General features: G+C 44.4%; 1 pseudogene across 1 annotated transcript in view; it reads left to right on the top strand.

Moving 5' to 3' along the window:
- LOC311149892 (plexin-A1-like) overlaps positions 1-17578 on the top strand; it is a 197961-nt pseudogene extending 180383 nt beyond the window's left edge. Inside the window, exons 21-29 of the transcript in view lie at positions 3183-3329; positions 3552-3711; positions 3869-3972; positions 4106-4202; positions 12282-12472; positions 13154-13323; positions 13432-13644; positions 14030-14180; positions 17483-17578. The product of the transcript in view is annotated as a plexin-A1-like (transcript). The remainder of the gene's footprint in view (positions 1-3182; positions 3330-3551; positions 3712-3868; positions 3973-4105; positions 4203-12281; positions 12473-13153; positions 13324-13431; positions 13645-14029; positions 14181-17482) is intronic.
- The last annotated feature ends 3168 nt before the right edge of the window (positions 17579-20746 follow it).

Here is a 20746-nt window from a genome sequence, read left to right as displayed (position 1 = left end):
TTGTTGCGTCATTATTTCTTTGACGGATATGTTCTAGCCTGCGGTCATTAGGAGCTGTGGGGGTGTGGCGTTCAACTGGTCCTTCTCTCTTCACTCTCCTCTCACTCTCCCTCACTCCCTCGTGGAAGAGTGTAAAATTACCCCCTAATGAAGCCGGGATGTGGAAATAAAGATAATTTCACAGACAAGCGTGCCGTGGTGAGGGGTAGGGAGTGATGTAAGCGTGTTCCCTATCGTTAGCAGCTGTCTGGTTAATTAGCGCAGATGCTAACGAGACGTTAACAGCATATGTAGGGAGAGAGAGGGAGAGTTTGTATTTGTATTTATTATGGATCCCCATTAGCTGTTGCCAAAATCCATGTGTACATGTGTGTATAGTGCGTATGTTATCGTGTGTTTGTATGCATGTGTCTATGTTTGTGTTGCTTCACAGTCCCTGCTGTTCCATAAGGTGTATTTTTATCTGTTTTTTAAATCTAATTTTACTGCTGGCACGAGTTACTTGATGTGGAATAGAGTTCCATGTAGTCATAGCTCTATGTAGTGCTGTGCTCCTCCCATAGTCTGTTCTTGACTTGGGGACTGTGAAGAGACCTCTGGTGGCATGTCTTGTGGGGTATGCATGGGCTGCTGCATAGGAGTCAGGAGAGGACACTGGAGGTGGAGACTTAGCTAGCTTCTTGTCTCCATTCTCCCCCTCTCACAGTTAACTACCCACGGGCACAGATGTCAGTTCAACGTCTAGTTTTGATTTACATTTGGTTGGTTGTCAACTAACGTGAATTCAATGGGAAATCAACATGTCATTGGATTTAGGTGAAATTCCCTTACGTTGATTACTTTTTTCAAATCAAATCAGTTTTCTACGTTGATTCAACGTCATCACATTAAATGATGTGGAAACAATGTTGATTCAACCAGTTTATGCCCAGTGGGGATCTTCAGTCTCCTTGCCTGACGACTCAAACTGAATTATTCCGCTGCTTTATGTTCACTACATACTTCAGTCTGAGTCTGCCATCATCGTTGTTTGTGGTAATGTCAAAATGAGGGGGGTTGTACAAAACAAAGTAATCAGCGATTGGATCATCTCTAACCAATCAGTAATTTTCGAAACACCGCTTTACCCATGTGTTTTCTGGCTCTGGCCCAACCCATCGGTTTCTGGGACCAATCAGAATGGTTAGAATGTGTTTGCGTTCTAGAAATCGTCAGGGATGTACTCAGATCCAAACTCTTTGCAGAGAAGACATTTCCCTGGTTAGTATATAGATAATCTTTGCTACTGCAGATATTTGGAAAAATATAGCTTTGGACAACTGCAAAAGTGTTGCTACAGCTCTCACAAACATTGCTGCCCTGAATTTAGCTGGGTAGAAGTAGAGGGACTACTTTCTGGAGGGCAATACCATGCCGACTCATGTGTTTACATGTGTGGGTGGGGTGGGGCTAAGGCTTAAGAGGGTATGCTGAATGGGCGTTAACAAAGAAGGCTCCTGAGTGGCGCAGTGGTCTAAGGCACTGCATCGCAGTGCTAACTGTGCCACTAGAGATCCTGGTTCGAATCCAGGCTCTGTCGCAGCCGGCCGCGACCGGGAGACTCATGGGCGGCGCACAATTGGCCCAGTGTTGTCCAGGGTAGGGGAGGGAATGGCCGGCAGGGATGTAGCTCAGTTGATAGAGCATGGCGTTTGCAACGCCAGGGTTGTGGGTTCGATTCCCACGGGGGGCCAGTATATATAAAAAAAATATGTATTCACTAACTGTAAGTCGCTCTGGATAAGAGCGTCTGCTAAATGACTAAAAATGTAAAAAAAAAAGATCTCTCTAGGAAGTGTAAAAATCTCATCAAATTCTTTCAAAGGGCATTTTCTCCTACTTAAGTGGGATAAGCAGCATTACTTTCCCATGTTTCCTCCAACCATTTTGAAGCTCTGAATCTGTACTTTCATAAAATGCTAAAATAAGCAAATCACTTACATTTGATATAAGCCTCAATAGAGAAATCTGGATACTTATGCATGTGCTTATTTCTCACCTTCCGCTTTAAAGATATCAACTTTTTGATTGCTGATAAATGGCGGAGAGAGGGTAAGAGGTAAGGAGTTTTGAGTGTGTTTTAAAGTGGGAGAGATAAATGCTATGCCTATCAAGCACTTAGAGTGATTGATCTCTCTCTCTCTCTCTCTCTCTCTCTCTCTCTCTCTCTCTCTCTCTCTCTCTACAGCCCATGCATTTCTAACATGGTGAAGGGCTTCCTAAGCACTTCCTCTCAATCGTTAACCTCGTATTAGTTTCAGCCTCAGCTGCCACCTGGCTGTCCTCTCTCTCACTCTGCTTTAAACTATTTCTCTTTTTAAGAGGGGTGAGTTTTTCTTGGGTCTGAGCTGGGGGTAATGACACTATTGATTGGCAAGTGCCCGTGATAGCGCAAGCGCAGGAAACATTTATATTAGACCACCCTAGCGCTCTGTCGATTAGGCCAGTGAGAAGATACAGGAGAATAGCATTGCCTCATTGCCAACAAATGTCGTGTTAAATGCATACCTGTTAAGATATACACTGAGTGTACAAAACACCTGCTCTTTCCATGACATAGACTGACCAGGTGAATCCAGGTGAAAGCTATGATCCCTTATTGATGTCACCTGTTAAATCCTATTCAATCAGTGTAGATGAAGGGGAGGAGACAGGTTAAAGAAGGATTTCTAAGCCTTGAGACATGGATTGTGTATGTGTGTCATTCAGAGGGTGAATGGGCAAGACAAAAAGGGGTATAGTAGTAGGTGCCAGGCACACCGGTTCGAGTGTGTCAAGAACTGCAACGCTGCTGGGTTTTTCACGCTCAACAGTTTCCCGTGTGTATCAAGAATGGTCCACCACTCAAAGGACATCCAGCCAACTTGACACAACTGTGGAAAGCATTGGAGTCAACATGGGCCAGCATCCCTGTGGAATGATTTTGAAACCTTGTAGTCCCATGCCCTGACAAATTGAGGCTGTTGTGAGGGCAATAGGGGGTGCAACTCAATATTAGGAAGGTGTTCTTAATGTTTTGTACACTCAGTGTAGATACATGTGGTTAAGCAATTGCATTGACTTTGTTCAATTTAATCCTAAAGGCCACTGGTCCCAAGCTTCAGCCCGTACCTCTCACTGATGGTCTGTGTCCCTGTCTCTAGGAGTGTGCTGGTGAGCCTCTGTTCATGCTGTACTGTGCCATGAAGCAGCAGATGGAGAAGGGGCCTATAGACTCTATCACAGGAGAGGCTCGCTACTCCCTCAGTGAGGACAAGCTCATCAGACAGCAGATCGACTACAAGACCCTGGTGAGTGCTGTCAACTAGAAATATTTTACAGGACGATAAGGATTTTTAATCAAATGTATGATTTACCTTTGAGAAGGCAGTGAGGTTTGTAGGATTTGTCATTACCTCAGTGACCCTAATTAGTGCTTGCTGCTTGAGTAGTCAATTCGAATAGCTGCAAATGCCAACTTATTTAACTGAACAGAGCTGAACCTAATTCTGCTCCCCTCCCTCCCCTGCCAGACTCTCCACTGTATGAACCCGGAGAACGAGAACGCCTCGGAGGTGACAGTGAAGGGGCTGAACTGTGACACCATCACCCAGGTGAAGGAGAAGCTGCTGGATGCTGTTTACAAGGGCAGCCCCTACTCCCAGAGACCCAAGGCTGGGGACATGGACCTGGGTAAGAAGACCAGTGCTTAGTGAGTGTGTGTGTGTGTGTTTGTGTTTACTGTGTGTCGGGGCTGCCTGCCTGCCTGTCTGCCTGGCTGTCTGCCTGCCTGTCTGTCTGTCTGTCTGCCTGTCTCCGCTCAATTCTCATCCTCATCTTCTCTTCACAGAGTGGCGTCAGGGCAGGATGGCCAGAATCATCCTTCAGGATGAGGATGTCACCACCAAGATCGATAATGACTGGAAACGCCTCAACACACTGGCCCACTATCAGGTGAGAGCAGAGGGCTGGGAGTGAGTGGGCTGGGGTTGCCATAGTGTGGTTATATCTATGCAAACAGACAGTGCATGGAGTGATTGACAAGACAACATTTACAAGACAGCCCTTTGTTTTTCAATCCTTTTAGGTGACGGACGGCTCAGTGATCGCTCTGGTGCCAAAGCAGAACTCGGCCTACAACATATCCAACTCCTCTACCTTCACAAAGTCTCTCAGCAGATATGGCGAGTCTCTCTTTCTCCTTTCTTTTTCCCTCAATCTCTCTCTCAATCTCTGTCTTTCCCTCTCTGTCTTTCTTGATAGTAAGCAAGATTTGACTCAGCCTCTCTGAATAGAGAGAACCATAAATCCACCAATATCAAGCCAACACCATTTAAGAGGCATTTCCACCATCTAGGAAATAACAGGCATTACATCAGACACCTCACTCCTCCTGCCAGAGACTGAAGACCAATAGCTAACACAGACACACCTCTGAACACAGCCTCAGCTGTACATCACAACAGTGTAACCAGCTCTCTGGCAAAAGCCTTTTTTCCGAGGGCTTTCACCTTTGTTGTTTTCCCTTCTCTCTCCTCAAGTGTGTCTGTGTGTTAAGGGGTTACGATAGCAACGCTGACAGGCCAGTGAAAGCCAGGCTGGTTTGTTAGTCCACAGAGAGAATAGCCAAGCCCTGGCTGTTGTAAGAGCAGACGTAAACGTCCACCACTCTCCCCCAGAAAACCAATGGACATGAAATGTACAGGCACTCAAGCAGCAGTAGCAACAGCAGCAGTAGTAGCAGCCTCATTTTACATTTACATTTTACGTCATTTAGCAGACGCTTTTATCCAGAGCGACTTACAGTTAGTGCATACATTATTCTTTTTTATTTTCATACCCCATGGGAATCGAACCCACAACCCTGGCGTTGCAAACGCCATGCTCTACCAACTGAGCTACCTCCCTGCCGGCCATTCCCTCCCCTACCCTGGACGACGCTGGGCCAATTGTGCGCCGCCCCATTGGTCTCCCGGTTGCGGCCGGCTAAAGCAGAGCCTCATGATGAAAGTCCAATAGAAGTAGGAGTACTATTGGCTGCTGGGAGAGTGGCTACAGTGGAGAAAATGTTCTGGTGTGAACAAGCTGATACTGGGTTGACAAGGTCGTTGGCATGGAGACCAATCTTAGTCACACTGGTTCCGTTTTCGTTTCGGTCATCACTGGTTTTAACACCTCCACTAGAAATACAGTTGAAGTCGGAAGTTTACATACACTTAGGTTGGAGTCATTAAAACTCATTTTTCAACCACTCCACAAATTTCTTGTTAACAAACTATAGTTTTGGCAAGTCGGTTAGGACATCTACTTTGTGCATGACACAAGTAACTTTTCCAACAATTGTTTACAGATTATTTCACTTATAATTCACTATCACAATTCCAGTGGGTCAGAAGTTTACATACACTAAGTTGACTGTGCCTTTAAACAGCTTGGAAAATTCCAGAAAATGATGTCATGGCTTTAGAAGCTTCTGATAGGCTAATTGAAAATAATTTGAGTCAATTGGAGGTGTACCTGTGGATGTATTTCAAGGCCTACCTTCAAACTCAGTGCCTCTTTGCTTGACATCATGGGAAAACCAAAAGAAATCAGCCAAGACCTCAGAAAAAAATTTGTAGACCTCCACAAGTCTGGTTCATCCTTGGGAGCAATTTCCAAACGCCTGAAGGTACCACGTTCATCTGTACAAACAATAGTACGCAAGTATAAACACCATGGGACCACGCAGCCGTCGTACTACTCAGGAAGGGGACGCATTCTGTCTCCTAGAGATGAACGTACTTTGGTGCAACAGCAAAGGACCTTGTGAAGATGCTGGAGGAAACAGGTACAAAAGTATCTATATCCACAGTAAAACGTGTCCTATATCTCTGTTTGGCCATAATGACCATCGTTATGTTTGGAGGAAAAAGGGGGTTGCTTGCAAGCCGAAGAACACCATCCCAACCGTGAAGCACGGGGGTGGCAGCATCATGCTGTGGGGGTGCTTTGCTGCAGGAGGGACTGGTGCACTTCACAAAATAGATGGCATCATGAGGAAAGAAAATGATGTGGATATATTGAAGCAACATCTCAAGACATCAGTCAGGAAGTTAAAGCTTGGTCGCAAATGGGTCTTCCAAATGGACAATGACCCCAAGCATACTTCCAAAGTTGTGGCAAAATGGCTTAAGGACAACAAAGTTAACGTATTGGAGTGGCCATCACAAAGCCCTGACCTCAATCCTATAGAAAATGTGTGGGCAGAACTGAAAAGGCGTGTGCGAGCAAGGAGCCCTTCAAACCTGACTCAGTTACACCAGCTCTGTCAGGAGGATGTCACGCCCTGACCTAGAGAACTCTTGTTGGTTGGGTCAGGGTGTGAGTTCAGTTTGAGATCTATGTTATGGTATTTCTATGTTGGATTCTAGTATTTGTATTTCTATGTTTCTATGTTTGGCCGGGTGTGATTCCCAATAAGAGGCAGCTGTCGCTCGTTGTCTCTGATTGGGGGTCATACTTAGTTGTGGGATCTTGACTTGCGGTTGGCTTGTTGTTTTGTAGCCACTGTTTGAGCTTCACGTTTCGTTGTTTTGTTATTTTGTCAAGTGTTTATTCGTATTAATAAACATGTACGCATACCACGCTGCACCTTGGTCTGACCCGTCTCTCAACGATCGTGACAGAGGAATGGGCCAAAATTCACCCAACTTATTGTGGGAAGCTTGTGGAAGGCTACCCAAAACGTTTGATCGAAGTTAAACAATTTAAAGGCAATGCTACCAAATACTAATTGCGTGTATGTAAACTTCTGACCCACTGGGAATGTGATGAAAGAAATAAAAGCTGAAATAAATCATTCTCGCTGCTATTATTCTGACATTTCACATTCTTAAAATAAAGTGGGGATTCTAACTGACCTAAAACAGGGAATTCTTACTAGGATTAAATGTCAGGAATTGTGAAAAACTGAGTTTAAATGTATTTGGCTAAGGTGTATGTAAACTTCCGACTTCAACTGTATGTGTAGCAGGAGTTAGTCTCGGTGTTTAAATACTACAGGGCCCATATTTACAAATTGTCTCAGAGTAGGAGTGCTGATCTAGGATCAGGTCCCGCCTGTTATTCATTAAGATTTAGAAGGCAAATTGTACTCCTACTCTGAGACGCTTTGTGAATACCAGAAATAAGTCTCTCACTGTTGCCGCTTGCTACAGACCCCCCTCAGCCCCCAGCTGTGCCCTGGACACCATATGTGAATTGATTGCCCCCCATTTATCCTCAGAGTTTGTACTGCTTGGTGACCTAAATTGGGATATGCTTAATACCCCAGCCATCCTACAATCCAAGCTAGATGCCCTCAACCTCACGCAAATTATCAACGAACCTACCAGGTACAACCCTAAATCCGTAAACATGGGTACCCTCATAGATATCATCCTGACTAACATACCCTCTAAATACACCTCAGCTGTCTTCAACCAGGATCTCAGCGATCACTGCCTTATTGCCTGCGTCCGTAACGGGTCCGCGGTCAAACGGCCACCCCTCATCACTGTCAAACGCTCCCTAAAACACTTTAGCGAGGAGGCCTTCCTAATTGACCTGGCCCAGGTATCCTGGATGGATATAGATCTCATTCCGTCAGTAGAGGATGCCTGGTTGTTCCTTAAAAGTAATTTCCTCTCAATCTTAAATAAACATGCCCCATTCAAAAAATACAGAACTAAGAACCGATATAGTCCCTGGTTCTCCTCAGACTTGACTGCCCTTGACCAGCACAAAAACATCCTGTGGCGTACAGCATTAGCATCAAATAGCCCCCGCGATATGCAACTTTCAGGGAAGTTAGGAACCAATATACACAAGCAGTCAGGAAAGCAAAGGCTAACTTTTTCAAACAGAAATTTGCATCCTGTAGCACTAACTCCAAAAAGTTTTGGGACACTGTAAAGTCCATGGAGAATAAGAGCACTTCCTCCCAGCTGCCCACTGCACTGAGGCTAGGAAACACTATCACCACCGATAAATCTACAATAATCGAGAATTTCAACAAGCATTTTGCTACAGCTGGCCATGCTTTCCATCTGGCTACCACTAACCCGGCCACCAACTCTGCACCCTCTGCTGCAACTTGCCCATGCCCCCCCCGCTTCTCCTTCACACAAATTCAGACAGCTGATGTTTTGAAAGCGCTGCAAAATCTGGACCCCTACAAATCAGCTGGGCTAGACAATCTGGACCCTTTCTTTCTAAAACTAGCCGCCGAAATTGTCGCAACCCCTATTACTAGTCTGTTCAACCTCTCTTTCATAACGTCTGAGATCCCCAGAGATTGGAAAGCTGCCGCGGTCATCCCCCTCTTCAAAGGGGGTGACACTCTAGATCCAAACTGCTACAGACCTATATCCATCCTGCCCTGCCTTTCGAAAGTATTCGAAAGCCAAGTTAACAAACAGATCATCGACCATTTCGAATACCACCGTACCTTCTCCGCTATGCAATCCGGTTTCCGAGCTGGTCACGGGTGCACGTCAGCCACGCTCAAGGTCCTAAACGATATTATAACCGCGATTGATAATAGACAGTACTGTGCAGCCGTCTTCATCGACCTGGCCAAGGCTTTCGACTCTGTCAACCACCGCATTCTTATTGGCAGACTAAATAGCCTTGGTTTCTCAAATGACTGCCTCGCCTGGTTCACCAACTACTTCTCAGATAGAGTTCAGTGTGTCAAATCGGAGGGCCTGTTGTCTGGACCTATGGCAGTCTCTATGGGGGTGCCACAGGGTTCAATTCTTGGGCCGACACTTTTCTCCGTGTATATCAATGATGTCGCTCTTGCTGCTGGTGACTCTCAGATCCACCTCTACGCAGACGACACCATTTTGTATACATCTGGCCCTTCATTGGACACTGTGTTAACAAACCTCCAAACGAGCTTCAATGCCATACAACAATCCTTCAGTAGCCTTCAACTGCTCTTAAACACTAGTAAAACTAAATGCATGCTTTTCAATCGAACGCTGCTAGCACCCGCCCACCCAACTAGAATCACCACTCTCGACGGGTCTGACCTAGAGTATGTGGACAACTACAAATATCTAGGTGTCTGGTTAGACTGTAAACTCAACTTCCAGACTCACATAAAGAATCTCCAATCCAAAGTTAAATCTAGAATCGGCTTCCTATTTCGCAACAAAGCCTCCTTCACTCATGCTGCCAAACATGCCCTCGTAAAACTGACTATCCTACCGATCCTTGACTTCGGCGATGTCATTTACAAAATAGCCTCCAACACTCTACTCAGCAAACTGGATGTAGTCTATCACAGTGCCATCCGTTTTGTCTCCAAAGCCCCATACACTACCCACCACTGTGACCTGTACGCTCTTGTTGGCTGGTCCTCACTACATGTTCGTCGTCAAACCCACTGGCTCCAGGCCATCTATAAATCACTGCTAGGCAAATCCCCGCCTTATCTTAGCTCATTGGTCACCATAGCAGCACCCACCCGTAGTCTGCGCTCCAGCAGGTATATCTCACTGGTCATTCCCAAAGCCAACACCTCCTTTGGCCGCCATTCCTTCCAGTTCTCTGCTGCCAATGACTGGAACGAATTGCAAAAATCTCTGAAGCTGGAGACTCTTATCTCCCTCAATAACTTTAAGCATCAGTTGTCAGAGCACCTTACCGATCACTGCACCTGTACACAGCCCATCTGAAATTAGCCCACCCAACTACCTCATCCCTATATTGTTATTTATTTTGCTCTTTTGCACCCCAGTATCTCTATTTGCACATAATCTCTTGCACATCTAGCATTCCAGTGTTAATACTATTGTAATTATTCTGCACTATAGCCTATTTATTGCCTTACCTCCATAACTTGCTACATTTGCACACACTGTATATATATTTTCTGTTGTATTTCTGACTTTGTTTTTTTACCCCATATGTAACTCTGTGTTGTTTTTATTGCACTACTTTGCTTTTTCTTGGCCAGGTCGCAGTTGTAAATGAGAACCTGTTCTCAACTGGCTTACCTGGTTAAATAAAGGTGAAAAAAAATAAAAAATACAGGCCCAGATCTCAGTAGAATGAATTGGGTATATTCAGGTCAGTGCTCTTATGCCCCACTGTTCTTTTAATTGTGTCTAGTGGAAAGAAACAACAAACCAAGAAGCACTGACACACATTAGTCTAGCAGTGTTTCCAGCACCATCTCTCTGTGTCATTGAGTTTCTGAACTTCACTTCTCTCATCCTCTCACCCTGAAAGCCAGGGTGATCTCCCTGCGCTCAGACACTCAGAAGCTCAGAAGCCCCCAGCGTCACTCTATCATTCAGACAGTCTGATAGAGATAGATTGAAGTTGTTTTTTCTCCCTCCGTTCTCTCATCCCTCCCTCCATACACCTGAATTCTGGCCACCCTCCCTCCTCTCCAGGCAGCCTCCCTCCCTCCTCTCCAGGCAGCCTCCCTCCCTCCTCTCCAGGCAGCCTCCCTCCCTCCTCTCCAGGCAGCCTCCCTCCCTCCCATGCTGGCTGCCACTGCAGCAGGCTGGCTGATAAGAGGAACACGGCAGATAGGCATCTCTTTGGTCTCCCGTAATGAAGTTTGACACTCACACCATTAATAATGAAGCAGTGCATGGAGGCAGGCGGCCCCCGGGAGGAGACGAGATGAGAGGAGGGAGACAGAAACTCACACAATGGAGCCTGTACAGCCTGACTCATACAGTACCACAGGAAGGGAGGATATTGGTGTTGTGTATGGGTTCTATTATATCCACCACTCTAACATTATGGGTCATTTGGGGTGGGGAGAGGGACGAGATGGAGATGGAAGGGCTGGTTGTAAAAACCTGTTGAAGAAGATAAGACAGAAAGCAGATTCTCTATCCTATCTCCTCTCTCGGCCCTGGCACAATGAAGAAGAGGTGCGCCATTTTCGTTCTCCCACTTCGCTAATTAGTTATAGTCTGCCAATTGAGTGTAATGAGTTAGCCATCGCTCCTCGTTCCTTAGTTGAGGCCTAATCATTTCTCTCACCATCCATCCACCTTTCTGATGTGCAATAGGAGTTTATATAATAGGAGAGGCTACAGGGATATGTTGTCTTGCTCATTAATGTTCTCTCCATCTCAGAGGTCAGGTCCCAGTGGATTATGGGTTGTGACCTTGTGACAGACAAACTGATACTCTGCTCCTCAAGCTGGCACAGTCTTTGTTCTGGCTGGATGACTGCCAGATATAGACAGCCCATAGAGCCCTTTCTTCACCAGACTAAATATGTTTGTTTTCTAATTTATGTTTGTACACTACGTGCAGCGCTTGGCAAGGGTCAGATCAATACACATTTTTAAAGCAACATTTTGATCTGAAATGTGTGATTAAACAAGTGTGTCACAGTTGAAGTTCTCATAACACAATAGCACATGGAACCATAAACATTAAAACCAGTAGATAGTGATAGCACTGACGTCATCCACGTATTCCAATGGAAAACTCCTGATGGCGCATGACGTATTTGAAGCGTGCCATATTGCTGAATGCCGATTGTAATTTACATAGGCTTTCTAGGGAAGACCAGTGCTTTTGGCACCAGCCGAGCTCGTGACTTCACGCTCCAGACCGGACACTGGGGGCCTGCATGGAACCAGGGAGTCAGACTGGTGTTCTGTTCTGTTCTGGTCATCTTGTTCCATTGACCCCTATAGACCTCTGCATTGCGTGTTCCTGATTAACCTCTTAAGGATCGGAACCTTTTTTTCGCATAAATGACATACCCAAATCTAACTGCCTGTAGCTCAGGACCTGAAGCAAGGATATGCCTATTCTTGATACCATTAGAAAGGAAACACTTTGAAGTTTGGGGAAATGTGAAATTAATGTAGGAGAATATAACACATTAGATCTGGTAAAAGATAATACAAACAAAAAAACATGAGTTTTTTTTGTTCCATCATCTTTGAAATGCACACAGAAAGGCCACAATATAATATTGCAGTTTAGGCGCAATTTAGATTTTGACCACTAGATGGGAGCAGTGTGTGTGCAAAGTTTCAGATTGATCAAGTGAAGCATTGCAATACTGGACTATTTTGTATCAAGTCTGCCCAAATGTGCCGAATTGGTCAATTGATACATTTTCAAGTACATAACCATAGAGAAAATGATATGTCACCTACAAGGACACCGATCCCGTAGAGGTTAACCTGCCTTTCTCCTGATGGCCTTGTCTTTGTTCTGATGTGCCTATCTCTCTCGTCTCCATCCAGAGAGCATGTTGCGGACAGCCAGCAGTCCAGACAGTCTGCGCTCCCGCACTCCCATGATCACGCCCGACCTGGAGAGTGGTACCAAGCTGTGGCACCTGGTCAAGAACCACGACCACTCTGACCAGCGCGAGGGAGACCGCGGCAGCAAGATGGTCTCTGAGATCTATCTGACCCGTCTGCTCGCCACGAAGGTAAGATTACATAGACACCAGACCAACCTATACCACGCCTACAGAAATTACATGTACTGTTGATGTAAGTCAACTTTAATATCTGAATGTTGAGTAAGTCATTGTAATGCCCTCCATATGTAAAGAGTTTTTCCTGGTTAAAGAGGACCTATCTTCTTCGGTAGTCCCTTGATGTGCTTGTCTCTGCTAAATGGCTAAAATGTAAACAGCTCAGCCTCCATTGCTGTATTCTTCTGGCGTCCCTCAGACAATTCCCTGCTAAAGGGCTTGCCTGCCTGCCACTCTCCTCCTCTCGTCTAGCTGCCTCAGAGCTGATTGTTTCGCTCCTAATTGTAGGGAAAGAAAAAAAAAAGGAAATTAGACGCTGTTTACAAGCCTCTTGGGTGGTCAATTTCGATTCATAATTTTTTTAAAAGATGGATAAATATAATGCGGGGAGTAGAGAAGGATAAATAGCAGGAGACAAGTCATTTGTTGTGGGATTGAGTGTTTTGTGGCGCATGATGCAGAGAAGCGAATGGAATTTGATCTTGGAGGAGCAGAATGTGGCATCCTCTCCACAGCCACTCCCCCTTAATGGGGGAAATTAATCTCAGTTGTTTGATTTGAAATCTGTAGGTGTGTAATTGGCGAAGAACTCTGACCACTTAGCCTCTCTCCTCTCATCCCTACTCTCCTCAGGGTACGTTGCAGAAGTTTGTGGACGACTTGTTTGAGACCATCTTCAGCACGGCTCACCGTGGCAGCGCCCTGCCTCTTGCCATCAAGTATATGTTTGACTTCCTGGACGAGCAGGCTGACAAACACTCCATATCAGACTCAGACGTACGGCACACCTGGAAGAGCAATTGGTGAGACACATTACAGAACAAATAGTAATGGTTTGGTTGGCTGTTTCTTCTGTATATGTGTATTTGGTTGATGGTATCCATCTTCTCATGATGACTCTCAATTCCCAGTTTGCCTCTGCGGTTCTGGGTGAACGTGATCAAGAATCCCCAGTTTGTGTTTGACATCCATAAGAACAGCATCACAGACGCCTGTCTGTCTGTGGTGGCCCAGACCTTCATGGACTCCTGCTCCACGTCAGAACACAAACTGGGCAAAGACTCGCCCTCCAACAAGCTGCTCTACGCCAAGGATATCCCCAACTACAAGAACTGGGTGGAGAGGTATGAATGACAGCGAGCTCAACTATCTTCTAGTCTATAAGATTATCAATTTCAACGCTTTGTGACATGAAGGTGTGGTCCTCTGTAGCTCAACTGGTAGAGCATGGCGCTTGTAACGCCAGGGTAGTGGGTTCGATCCCCGGGACCACCCATACCTAAAAAAATAAAATAAATGCACACATGACTGTAAGTCGCTTTGGATAAAAGCGTCTGCTAAATGGCATATATTTTTTTTATATATATATATATATATAAGGTTGTTGACAAGTACTTGATTGAGCCCTTTACCTTTTCATCCCAGTCCTTTACATACACAACTAAAGAGTTGTCCTCTCCAGTCCAGGATGCTAACCCCCTCACTCTCTGCTCCCCTCCTGTCCTGTAGGTACTACTCCGACATCTCCCGTATGCCGGCCATCAGTGACCAGGACATGAGTGCCTACCTGGCTGAACAGTCCCGGCTGCACCTCAGCCAGTTCAACAGCATGAGCGCTCTGCACGAGATCTACTCCTATATCATCAAGTACAAAGATGAGGTGAGTCCCCAGTATATTATTAAGCTATTACAATATTAATCATAGACATTATAATAGTTTAATAATATAGATATCTAATGTATTTTATTAATATATGTTAGTCACAGCATGAAGAGATCAGAATATAATTGCCATTGGTTCTGTATGTTAACACAGGGGTGAGACAGAATAACTTTGTATGTGCCCTCTAGTTTTCATGATGAATGGAATGTGGGCATTCTAATTCAATTAAAAGATAACTGAGTATGCATCCATAAATGCATGCAGCTATTTAAGTAATTAAAGTACATATTATGAAACTAATGGACCTCATTGGATTTATGTGTTTTATTAATTCTCCCATGTGCTATCCTTCCGGGGAGTTCATTAACACATTATATTCCATGTGCATGAATATATTTCCCCACCAAAATAGACAGACTAATCATTCTTGAAACGTTGCTTATGCATTGAGGCAGAGCCAGTGTAGTGTAACTACTCCATGCAGGAGATGTGAATGAGACTGTACACTTAGTGCTAATTCTCAGAGAGCTGAGCAGAGCCTGGAAAGGGCTAAAGTCAGTGACTCACGGAGACTGGGCTGTGGAAATTGAGAGATAATGAGGTAGTGCAGAAGCAGAAGCTCCCTCCACTCTATCCACTCCCAGCCATTAGGACAGCCAGCCAGCCAGCCAGGGAGGAAGGCAATGCTAGGATAGCTACTGTACTGTACTCACTCTGAGAGAGTGTCTGCCGTGGCCTTCAAAATCACGTAAACAATGTGTGTCTCTGCTCAGACAATTCCTTCTACCTTGTCGGTTATAGTGCATTGAGTGTGTGCTGTGAGAGGTTCAGGCATCCTCTGTGCTTGCCTTTTCAAAGGGCATGGGGGGAGAGAGCATGGTGGTGGTGGAAGTGTGGGGGGTATATTCAGTCATCTCCACTCAGCATCAGACCCTACTTCTACCCCCCTCCCTCTCCCCTCATCTCTCAGCAGTGCTGGTTCCTGTGTTTGAGGCAACAGCTGCAGCTGCCTCCATTTAAGCAGCCGCTCCCCTTCATTAAGGCTTATTATCCAGATGCGGGCGGCTGCAGGGTCCTCCTCTCGCCCCCCTCATCCGTCACAGCAGCACTAACACATGAGGCATTAGCACTCCATTATGTAGGCTCCTGCATGAGTCACTAACAGCTTGTACACAACTACCTATCTCTGATGGACCCACCAGCACCTCCTCTTCCAGTTCCCATAATGCCATAGTACATACAGGACCTCAGCTGTGCTCTCTATATCCACCCCTCGCAGCTTCCATCGTCATCCACCTGTTTAAATAAAATGTTCATCTATGCAATGTCATACAGTGAGGGAAAAAAGTATTTGATCCCCTGCTGATTTTGTATGTTTTCCCATTGACAAAGACATGATCAGTCTATAATTTTAATGGTAGGTTTATTTGAACAGTGAGAGACAGAATAACAACAAAAAAATCCAGAAAAACATGTCAAAAATGTTATAAATTGATTTGCATTTTAATGAGGGAAATAAGTATTTGACCCCTCTGCAAATCATGACTTAGTACTTGGTGGCAAAAGCCTTGTTGGCAATCACAGAGGTCAGACGTTTCTAGTAGTTGGCCACCAGGTTTGCACACATCTCAGGAGGGATTTTGTCCCACTCCTCTTTGCAGATCTTCTCCAAGTCATTAAGGTTTCGAGGCTGACGTTTGGCAACTCGAACCTTCAGCTCCCTCCACAGATTTTCTATGGGATTAAGGTCTGGAGACTGGCTAGGCCACTCCAGGACCTTAATGTGCTTCTTCTTGAGCCACTCCTTTGTTGCCTTGGCCGTGTGTTTTGGGTCATTATCATGCTGGAATACCCATCCACGACCCATTTTCAATGCCCTGGCTGAGGGAAGGAGGTTCTCACCCAAGATTTGACGGTACAAGTCCCCGTCCATCGTCCCTTTGATGCGGTGAAGTTGTCTTGTCCCCTTAGCAGAAAAACACCCCCAAAGCATAATGTTTCCACCTCCATGTTTGACGGTGGGGATGGTGTTCTTGGGGTCATAGGCAGCATTCCTCCTCCTCCAAACACGGCGAGTTGAGTTGATGCCAAAGAGCTCGATTTTGGTCTCATCTGACCACAACGCTTTCACCCAGTTCTCCTCTGAATCATTCAGATGTTCATTGGCAAACTTCAGACGGGCCTGTATATGTGCTTTCTTGAGCAGGGGGACCTTGCGGGCGCTGCAGGATTTCAGTCCTTCACGGCGTAGTGTTTTACCAATTGTTTTCTTGGTGACAATGGTCCCAGCTGCCTTGAGTTCATTGACAAGATCCTCCCGTGTAGTTCTGGGCTGATTCCTCACCGTTCTCATGATCATTGCAACTCCACGAGGTGAGATCTTGCATGGAGCCCCAGGCCGAGGGAGATTGACAGTTCTTTTGTGTTTCTTCCATTTGCGAATAATCGCACCAACTGTTGTCACCTTCTCACCAAGCTGCTTGGCGATGGTCTTGTAGCCCATTCCAGCCTTGTGTAGGTCTACAATCTTGTCCCTGACAACCTTGTAGAGCTCTTTGGTCTTGGCCATGGTGGAGAGTTTGGAATCTGATTGATTGATTGCTTCTGTGGACAGGTGTCTTTTATACAGGTAACAAGCTGAGATTAGGAGCACTCCCTTTAAGAGTGTGCTCCTAATCTCAGCTCGTTACCTGTATAAAAGACACCTGGGAGCCAGAAATCTTTCTGATTGAGAGGGGGTCAAATACTTATTTCCCTCATTAAAATGCAAATCAATTAATAACATTTTTGACATGCGTTTTTCTGGATGTTTTTGTTGTTATTCTGTCTCTCACTCTTCAAATAAACCTACCATTAAAATTATAGACTGATCATTTCTTTGTCAGTGGGCAAACGTACAAAATCAGCAGGGGATCAAAAACTTTTTTCCCTCACTGTATAGTAGACGTTCAACTTTCCATGTTCATACTGAGGTAAACTATGGATGTGAGAGCACTCTGCCTCTGTTTCCTTGTATATTTCTTATATATTCATGAGTAAACAGGTGTATGGTGTTTGTAGGGAAAGATATCAACTGTTTGTATGCTTCTACATGAAAGTATTTGGTATTGTAAATACCTATAAATAGCCTACTCATGCCACCATCACGGCATGTTTGCTTCAACAGCTGTTTAAAAACTGACAGATGTTCTGATAGACTTTCTCTGTCGGTGATCCACCCTGCTGATCTATTGACCCATCTCCCGCTCTCCTTCTCTTCTTTCTCCCTCTCTCCTCTCTTCTCTCTCCTCCCTCCCCAGATCCTGTCTGCGCTGCAGAAGGATGAACAGTCTCGCAGGCAGAGACTGCGTAGTAAGCTGGAGCAGGTCATCGACACCATGGCCCTGGCCAGCTGAGGAACGGCCTGCAACTGAGGTTTGGAGACGGTAGCAGCTAGGCCTTCTCTCACTGACCCCAGCTCCTGACCCCAACACAACGAGTAAGGACTGCAAGGACACAAGCAGTACACTGGAGACCCACCAGAGTTAGGCCAATCCAAACAACCCCTCATTTATAAACATTTAACGTCCATCTGTCGCCCCAAGAAAGTGTCTTATCATCGCGGTCTTCATCACTGGTTTCAGTTTGTCTTCCGTGTTGATTCATCTACCCACACACAGGACAGCGACTGTGAAGCAGCTGGTTAAAGAAGCCAGGAGATATATATATATATATATATATATATATAAGGGGGGCAATGGAGAAAGGACTTCATTTATAAAGCCCCCCTCCCCCTCATGGACGCTTCTGACGCGTCAGCAGACTTTCATGGACGTCGGTTTGATTTTCAAATCTATTTTATTTTCGATTTGGTTGATTTAGTTGTTGATCTTGTGTTTAACAACAGCCTACTCTCTCCAGCGGTGTGCCACTTGTGTTACTGCTGAATTTGCACAATTTACAAAAAAGCTAAATCAAAAGAAGAGGATATAAATATATATATAGATATATAAATACAACTTCATTTTTAAAGAAACAAATGAAAATAGTCAAAAGTTTTCCATTTTAATGTACAAAATACTTTGAAAGAAAAGGATTTGAGATTTCAAAGACTGAACTATGAAAACTTGTCCTGTGCCATGTTTTATTTAAATGTTGTTTAGTGCAAATACTTTTTCTTTAGATAAAATGTGCTATGATTCAAATGTTGTCATGCCTAGTGACTGAAGGTGAGAGTAAAGTAAAAAAAAAAAGGTTAAATGACAAAACAATATTAGTAGCAAGTCAACAAATCGTTAGGTCTTGGGGACTTTCCCGTCTTGGGAGAACATTTGTTTTAATGGTACTGGAAAAACTGGTATGTTATTCCTGTATTTAATACTACCAGTGCTATTGTGGCTTTTAGAAAAACCAAAGGCTTGTTTTTTGTTATACCACTCTGAGCGAAAAACAGCCTCCTGTGTTGACAACCTCACATTCACAGACACCTGAATGAGCTGCCCTCTTGGTTGCATCCACCACCATGCACGCCTCTGTGCACAGGCTCCGGACCACAATGAAGTAGATTACTTTTGTTCTGGGACGTCAAGGTTTTTTGGGAGGCAAATATCATGGCTTAAGGTACTGTGATATTCTGGGCTTTGCTGTTCCACAAAAGTCAGACTCCACAGAAGGATTCATTGGGCTAAATGTAGCAAAGGTTTAATTCACCCACTACCCTTTCAAAGCCTTCCTGAAGTTTTCCCGCTGTCCCCTTCCCTCAGATAGATCACTGTGTTAAGACTGTCATGGTGGACACTGAGGTAGAGGTTTGCAGACAACGTTTTTAAGTAAAGCTTTGAGTGAAGAGTAATCCCTCCTGATTTTAGCCCCTCATGAGAGCAAGAATTGTCACTCTAGTGACTTCAACATTCAACAGTTCTATTTTATTGTAATTAAAAAGATGGTTTAATTTTTGTTGTTGATGTGGTGAAAGTTGTATGAGTTGTTTTCTTTGTACTCTGCAGAAACCAAACAGTGGTTGTGCTAGCAGAGTAGACTCTCCCAGGGTTTCCCTTATGTTCTGTAACGTCATCTGTGACGAGTGTCATCCAAAAGAAAAAATAGGAGTTTTGAAGCGCCAAGGAAGGTGAACATTCAGTATTGTCTTTTCTTTGTTTTTTTAGTCTGCTGTGAAGATGAAAAAACAGACAAATATGTTGAAATGCAAGCATCTGTGATGTGACAAGATAATGAAATGTAGCGCAATCTTTGTGTGTTTTTTAACTGGTTGACGGTTTTTGTTTCCTCAGAAATCGGATACCTTTGTGAAATGCATTGTCTCCCTTTAATATGTTGCATCGATTCCCTTTCGGTCATAAAAAAAAAAAAGCATAATTCCTTCCCCCTCGTCCTCTGAGATTAAAGGAGAGATGGAGGCAAAAAAAAAAACAGCTAAATGTTTGAGAAACCTCTGAAATATTTAGGTCAGTTCTCTGGTGAGAGCCGTGTGGATCACACAGGCTAGAGATGTGATATGTAACCTTGGGCCATCTGTCCATCCATCTATCCTACATCAGGCTTCAACAAAGATGGTGGGATTTAATGAAAATGAAAAGTTTATTTATTTATTATTGTTCTGTTTGGTGTGATATTCTAATATATCCTAATCAATTGGGATCAGGTCTCAATAACACATCATATATTTGGATAGGCATTTACATTTCAGAAAATATATGGATATTTAATATTCACCTTAGTCTCCTCCAGGGCTTTTACTCTCATCCTTCTCTCTTGGTCATCCTCCAATATCAACCCCCTCTAGTTTCTACTCTTCAGCCCAGTCCTGTCCTAACGTTGGCAACTCAATTAAGGTATTTCTATACGGTACACCCCACCCTTCCACCAAACCCTCCCTCCCCTCCCAACCAAACACATAGGGCTGGACTGTACTCTATGCTTGATATCTGAGAGCAGGGCGTATAGAGTAGTTTATGAAACTCAACTTAAACAGGGTTATCTGCCGGTTACTGGCTTTTCCCATACCAAGAGAAGGCCTCTCGTAGTGGAGGGTCGGCATTGACCACTTTTCTGTTCATTCACCCTATTTGTGATGATTTGTGATGGTTTTGCTCTGCCACTGTTCTTCTGTTTAAGCATCTTTTATTACCTGATTGTGCACATTTGTCTCCCGTATTTGTTTAGTGGATGGAAAATGTTTCTGTGTTTAGTGGATGGAAAATGTTTCTGTGTGCTGCCTTCCTCCTGCCTCACACAAGCTAGGCTTTGATAACTGATTGTAAAACAGCTGGTTGCATTATAAAGTCTCAGGGCGGTTCTCCTGCTTTTATGTAGTTTTTCTCTTCTGTTATTTAAGTGGAAGGTTTTTGGATGATGATGATGATTAGCATCTTGGCGGGATTATGGATTAATGTGGTAATCTGTAAAGTCACTCTGTAGAGTATGAAACAAGTTATATTGTAAGTACTGGGGCAGATGGTCTCTCATGTTATCTTTTGTGTTGTTGTTATTTTATTTTACTATGCCACTTGTTGTGTAAAGATGAAAAGAAAACTACTTTTCTACAGAACTCCTTTGAAGTAATC

The sequence above is a fragment of the Coregonus lavaretus genome (assembly GCF_964263955.1).
Source record: "Coregonus lavaretus genome assembly, chromosome: 22".
NCBI lineage: Eukaryota > Metazoa > Chordata > Actinopteri > Salmoniformes > Salmonidae > Coregonus > Coregonus lavaretus.
Note: the sequence above shows the minus strand (reverse complement) of the source record. Positions and strands in the feature narration are given on the sequence as shown.